General features: G+C 30.0%; 1 long non-coding RNA gene and 1 other non-coding gene across 3 annotated transcripts in view; both read right to left on the bottom strand.

Moving 5' to 3' along the window:
• The window catches only part of LOC100570225, a 14117-nt gene extending 7305 nt beyond the window's left edge, over positions 1–6812 (bottom strand). Inside the window, exons 1-2 of one of the 2 annotated variants that reach the window (XR_001680146.2) lie at positions 6675–6812; positions 1228–1332 (exon numbers count right to left, since the gene is read on the bottom strand). This is a non-coding gene — a long non-coding RNA (uncharacterized LOC100570225). The remainder of the gene's footprint in view (positions 1–1227; positions 1333–6674) is intronic. The other variant, XR_119483.4, reaches the window with a different exon arrangement.
• On the bottom strand, positions 3484–3544 carry Mir307 (microRNA mir-307). Its single transcript, NR_040151.1, has one exon. It is a non-coding gene; the product is annotated as a microRNA mir-307 (primary transcript).
• Positions 6813–7241: the final 429 nt, after the last annotated feature.

Below are 7241 nucleotides of genomic sequence, written 5' to 3'. Positions count from 1 at the left end.
GTGATATGATTAATTTGAAAATTATTAATAATACTATAGATAAGTATACCTATAATATGTATGTCTAATATCTAGACTGACAAACCGTCTCCGCTCAGAATCGTTTTTCTTATACAGTGATATTATATCATTGAATTCAAATTTAATACTATCCATTATACAGTGACCCACTTGTAACCTACTGTACAGCAGAGCGACATCCACTTACCCACCTTTTTTAAATTTAATTTGAACACACATACATATAGATACTTAGATTTAAACATGTTTTTATGAAAATGTCCTATACCTTTGGAGTATCTCTTATTAAATATTTTCTTTCAATAAAATGATTATTATAGAATATAGACTCTATCTGTACATTTTGAGACCACCACCATTATTGAGTGCTTCGGGCTTCTATAATATTTACTCTTTAATATTATTATAAACGAATTTATATTTATTACATGTTCATAGAACTGAAAACAAATCAATACAAAATCATGCCAAGATATTTCATTAATTTATTCAATTATAATAATTGCTTTTCCGGGCTAGAAGTAATATCATTATTAATACTAATTTAAAATTAAATATCCATTTAAATTTGTTTCTAAATGTGTCATTAAACAAAAATGACAAGATTTAATGATCTTTTTCGGTGCTTAATGGTATTATATAATATTTTATTAAAATGTAAGACTATTAGGTATAGTGTAAAACACTGGTTAAATTGTTTTCTGTGAAATATTATATCAACATTATTTTACAAGTTACCTACCTACTACTACTAATTATTGAGTGCTGAGTCGTCAACATAGGTATGTATTTTAATGTAAACTTAATATTCATTATTTAATAAATCCATGGGTTTTGTTTGAGTCCACAATACTGTGTCTTGTATATTTATTATTAAAATTAATTTTTGTGAGTGTATGTACTAAAATGTCCAAAATCACTTTTATTAGAGTGTATTTTATTAATATATCTAAATCAAATTTTTTTTTTATAGTTTTGGACGATTTTGTTACCTATGAATGGCACTATGGCACTAAATTTAAAATAACTTGATGAAGAAAAATACTTGGTGTAGGTATTCTGAGGACTTTAGTTACCTACATATTACACATATTTTTTTGGATAAGTAATTTCAAAGGGTTGCAACGATAATTTGTACCTGTAAGATATATCACTAAAACTATCGTGTCAGTATAGTTTAATGTATTATCATAATAGTATACTCACGATTAACTTCATACCCGCTGTGATGCAGTGAGTCATCTTATGTTGGGGTAGTTTATAAACTAGAATGAATCGTATAATACCTGTAGTCTGTGGTCCGTATAAGTCCTACACATAATCAATTGAATATAAAATATAATTTGAATAATTTGAATAATCACCAAAAAAATATGTTAAATTGTAGAATATTATGGCCAATTGCATTATTATTTATTACCTATTTTATTTTAGATTCTGAGCGGAGCGAGATAGCTAGTGGTTTTACAATGGTGTTAATTTTTTTTTTTTATCCTGCATACAACATTTCTACTAGAAGGAGTGCTTCAATCTCAACATATAGTATCTTATATTTTAGAAAATTTGATCAAAACAGTACTTTAGAGAGATCATTTTTTGATTTTGTCAATAGTTAGGTATTTAATGCCACGTGAAAAACCATCGAAAAATTACGAAAAACCGCTAAAAACAGGATTTTAATTTTTACGCTTTGCTTACCTACCACCATAGCAACGAATAATATATAATATTATAATATTAATTCAACTTACAGGCTATAATAAAATATAATAACCTGACTGACAAACCGTCTCCGTTCAGAATCGTTTTTCTCATACAGTGATATTATATTATTGAACTCAAGTTTAATATAATCCATTATATATTGACCCACTTGTAACCTACTGTACAGCAGAGCGACATCCACTAACCCGCTTTGTTTGTGTTAAAACCTTAATAACCATTTATAATATTTAATTGAATTGTTATAACTTAAAATGTATAGTTAAAATATAAATTACTAACCATAAAATAAACTTTTAAACAAATATTTTTTTTAATATTTAATGTTATATTGTTACTTCTAATGTATAACTACGTTTAACCAACTTATACATTTACTATAGTAGAAAAATTAAAAATATTCACATATTCAGTCACTCATGATTTAAGTTTTTATGGAAACAAGTAAAAGGATCATAAAAACCATATCGTTTTATTCCAAACGTATATTTAATTTGTATACATGATTCTATTGTAAATATAAATCTGATTTACAGTGCTTAACTCGGTATAGGGTTCTGGATTTTACAATCATCAAATCCTTTCACATCTCGTTTATTGTTTAACAAGTTGCGAACTTTGTGTAATTTGCAATGTTTATTGTTTAAAACAATTTGGTTACTGTTTATACAATACAATTTTTTTAAAACTCTAAATTGTGTTACTGAAGTCCGGAGGTAAAAGCAGCATTTGTATTTTATTTTGATTTCTCATTTAAATCGGATTTGTTCTCATTTTAATTCCTACGTATAGCTGTTATTTGAAGAGAAAAAATGCAACTAACAATGAATATGTATAGGTATATCATCGATAAAATATTCAGCAAAATTAAAAAATACAAAGATTAAATTTAAATCTGAATAATATTTGGAGAAATTATGTTTAAATATTTTAAAGCTGATATAATACAACGAGCCCACGTGTTCGACCAAGCTGAAATACAATCAGTAAATACGGTTTGGCTATTTGAGAGAGGAAATATGGACATATATACATATTTACATGTTTGATTAGTAATGGAAGCTGCAGTATACAATTTAATATTATAAATAAAATTATTATTATTTTATAGTAAATAGTAATTGTAATTTTACTTTTTATTTGTTTAATATTTATGAAATACATCGATTAAAAATATATAATTACAATAATTACGACAAGGCATGCATGATCGGTGGTAATTTACATTATGTACCTATGATAAAAAAAAAGGTACAACATTTTACTAAAGAATCTGGTGATAACATTAGAATATAATATATTTATTTGGTGTATATAATATACAATAAAATTCACCAAAACGAAAATAAAGTAAAAAAATTCAATCCTATCAATAACATTATAATATATGATGGTAAATACTAAATACACTCACGTGATACAACGTTATGTAATGTATTTACTGGGTAGTAAATAGTACAATATAGGCAATAGTAACATAATAATATTAAATAATTATAATGTTTTGAATACATGTTATTTATATGTTTGATTTCGTCTGAATGCAATTATTTCAGTTGACGAAGTCATAAATTATATACAAAGACACGAGTGAAAAATAATAGATCCACGCCATGTTGCATAATCGATATTATAAATTATAATATAATAATATTGTGTTATATTGTTATTCCGACCAACAATAATCATCCACGCGGGTATTGTATGCTGCAGTTTGCGACGACCATGTAGATCCCCGAGTCGCTCACTCAAGGAGGTTGTGGTGGCGCCAATTTGAACATCACATCCAAATTGAGTGAGTAACTCTGAATATCCATTGTGTTTTATTATTTATCATATTTTATTATTTTTAATAATTTTTTTGAAATATATAGTTATAACTTATAACAGGTATATATAGACGTGGACAATAAATTTTAAATTCTTTGGGCGTCGCATAAATGTATCGTCACGTCACCGTGTCGACGTCGTCGTCGTTGTCGTCATCTTGTGGTATAGATGGATGGTGTATTCCGTCCACAGCTAATCCGTTCGTGAATATGACAGATACCTATACGTGTAAAATATTGGAAAAAGTTCGTGTATACACTGCAGCGTGTAACCTATTATGTTTGCGAAAGTCTCGATAGCGCGGGTAAATGTGCGTGTGAAAAGACTGTGGGGCGGCGACATTATTTGATAATAAAAAAAAAAAAAGTGCGCTTTAAAAAGTAAAAAGAAAAAACTACGTAAATGGAGTGGGCGAGGCACATGCGGTGACTTAATGAAAAGAGGACTTGGAGTGGCCTAGTGGGTTATATTCACCTAAAAGCTCTTTACAACAACCCTCAATATTCTATCCACGCTGCTTGTGGCAGCGCTTATCTGCGTGTACATAACATCGAAAAATACAAGAGCGCCGCCGGGGACATCCTGCAGTCGGCCGGCGAAACGAAATATTATTATTATTATTATATAGATACAATATACTATCATTATTTTAGTGCTCGGGTCGTTTTCCGTGGACGTATCGACGAAGGGGTGCGATTTCCGAAATGTCAAAGAGTCGAAGGCGTGTGATATAATATTATAGTTGCACCCTGCACCGAGGTAACATTATTTTTATGTATTTTATATTTTTATTAGACGTCGGTGACGTCGTATCCTCCGTGCATTAAATTACACAGAGTGTATAATGCCGCGTAGATGACTTTTGAGTTTTCTTTCTAATTAGGATTATTGAAATATGATTTTCGCCAATTACAACTATATGGGAAAACCACGATATTATTATAGTCGATAGTGTATTATACGGTTGAATTGTTGATTATGTTAACTCAAAAGTCAAAACTAAAATATTAGTTTTTGTACTTCTCAAACAACTGAGTTAATGTATTAAAATATTTTATAACTAGAATTCAAATTTTCCATTTTTGATTATTGAAATAGTTAGGTAAGTTTTTACAATTCAGGTAGTTGACCGATATAGGTAAACTCTGTATAGGCCGGTATCGAATTGAGCACTTTAACAAAAATAATAATAATATACTAGGTATTTAAACGTATGTATGTATAGTAAAATATTAATTATTAAATATATGTAATGTGCGTATATAGTATTATAAATATATAAAGGTATGGTGCAAATTGCGGACCATAAAAATATATTAACGTACGACGTTATATAAATAAATAAGGGAGAAATGTAACGAGTAGTGCGTCTATATAATATGTAATCGTGTCGTATTAAATATTATAATAGGTACCATTATTGCCTTACGAATTACGCTGAGATTTAAATACAAAGAATTGTATTATATCTTATATTATGCTACCGAGGTTAATGAACATTTGATATTTTTTGTTTTGTCATTTTGTTAACACACATATATATAAAGTGCTTGAGCAAATGCGTCGAAGTGGGATTTCTTTTTAAAATATTAAGTTACAAAAATGTCTGTATTTTAAATGAAGTGGAAAAAACATCTGTTGTCATTTACATTCGATAAACTATTCTATAGTACTATACTACAATTATTATAATATATCACTTGACGACGTTTTATTTAACATGCGTACTTCAGCAGCCTCATTTAAATGATACTTATCAAATTCGAATAAATTAGAACAGTTCGAGTGGCGTTACTGTTATATAATGAATATTTTAACTTATATACATATACTGTGAAAAATATAAACAAAAATCTTTAAAATACTGCTATGAACTCATATATTTTTATATAATTGGAAGCCCTTCAAAAATAAATTTACAATTACCGAAATAATAAAGGTACCAAAACATATTTTATAAGCGTACCTGCAACAATCTAAAGAAAGGAAAAATCAAAAATTATTATCAACTATATTTTGTAAATCAAAAAAGCGAATGCCTTTATGCGAAAATTGAGGAAACCAAAAATTTTTTGTGTTTAAATGTATGACTGAATTATACAATATAAAGTGATGACAATGAGCTCGCGATTTAAAATGATTGCAAAATACTGTACAGTGGTAAACTTTTGAAATGTAATTTTGCTTCACTACACAATTTGCACTGCTAACATAAAGACGCAGTTTAACGTACCATTTATACGCCTCTGTAAATTATATTATAATACACAAAACCATACACGACTTTCGGACACACACTAAATTCTACCTATATCGTCAGCGTATTATTATTATTATGACTATTATACTATTTTAAACATAAAAAGAACACATAAAAATGCGCGGAAAAAATAACACTATATTGTTATAGCTTACAGCACCGGCCGCATCCGATGGCACCTTCTATAGGTACAACACTATGCAGACGGGTTGGAGGAAAAAAAATGTTTTGCCAGATGATTTCGGAGACGCCCCGTGGGCATTTGGTGGCTTGATTTCTACATTTTACAGAAGAGCAAAAATAAAAATTTGAAAATCTTACCCACATAGTCACATCGCTTTGTTAGTTATTCGAATATGACCAGGGTTTGTATAACAAATAATTAAAATTAATAACTAACTATAAATAATAATAATTGATAAATCGTGCCGTTTTATGGATATTATTCCAAAAAAAATTTCACTTAGTGCTAGCTTTTGGAAGAACGCGACTTAAAATTTTTAACTTTACCTACCGGTATGTAAATAATATACCTAAATATAAGCTAGACTACAGATTACCTACACGTTAAATCTGTGGAAAAATGGCAGAAGCTGATATGTACATTTTACAAACTTAGTTTACAAATACATATATTTTCAAATAATGACATATCAGTTTTGGTCTTTGCACATTAATGGCGCCACACACATAATATTTTTCCACCACTTAAAATATCTATACGATTTCTTAACTATTTAAATGATAATTCAAAAATTAACAAAATGTACATATCAGCTTCTGCCATCATTCCACAGAAATGTTCTAAAAACTGTTTGCGATTTTTCGCGTAGGTACTTACGACGGTTGCGTGTATACGTCCTCGTTGTTCGTGCCGAACGCGAAGTGGCGGCAGTGGCGATCCGTGCGGGTACATCCGTCAAGTGGTAGTGCTCAATTTCGGCGAGTCGTTGGTCGCTTATATAGCACCAACGGCGGAGACGCCCCCTCCGGTATTATGATAGCACACGCGTGCGTACGTGCACCGATAGCGTACACACGCGACTAAGTTCGGAGGGACGAATAATTGTGGACGAGGGAGGATGGTCGACGGGTGGTAGATGGGAAGGGTGGACGACGTGGCGGTCGACTCGGAAGCGTATCGCCCACAACGCGCCGTGACGATCCTCCCGTCGTTGTCTCCTGCAGTCGTCCGCTCTTCCTCTTTGACGGCAGCGGTCATTTTTAAAATAACGATATTGGTACACACGCATGTTATTATATTATATTATTATACCTACATAATACGTGATCGATCTAGCCGGCTACACAACAATACTCAAATTCAATTTTCGAGTTTTTCAAAACAAAAATGTACTTTTAATTTTAATGAATATGTACTTCATTTCGAATATTTAAGTTTTGTAAA

This window comes from Acyrthosiphon pisum, chromosome A2 (genome assembly GCF_005508785.2).
Source record: "Acyrthosiphon pisum isolate AL4f chromosome A2, pea_aphid_22Mar2018_4r6ur, whole genome shotgun sequence".
Lineage (NCBI taxonomy): Eukaryota > Metazoa > Arthropoda > Insecta > Hemiptera > Aphididae > Acyrthosiphon > Acyrthosiphon pisum.
Note: the sequence above shows the minus strand (reverse complement) of the source record. Positions and strands in the feature narration are given on the sequence as shown.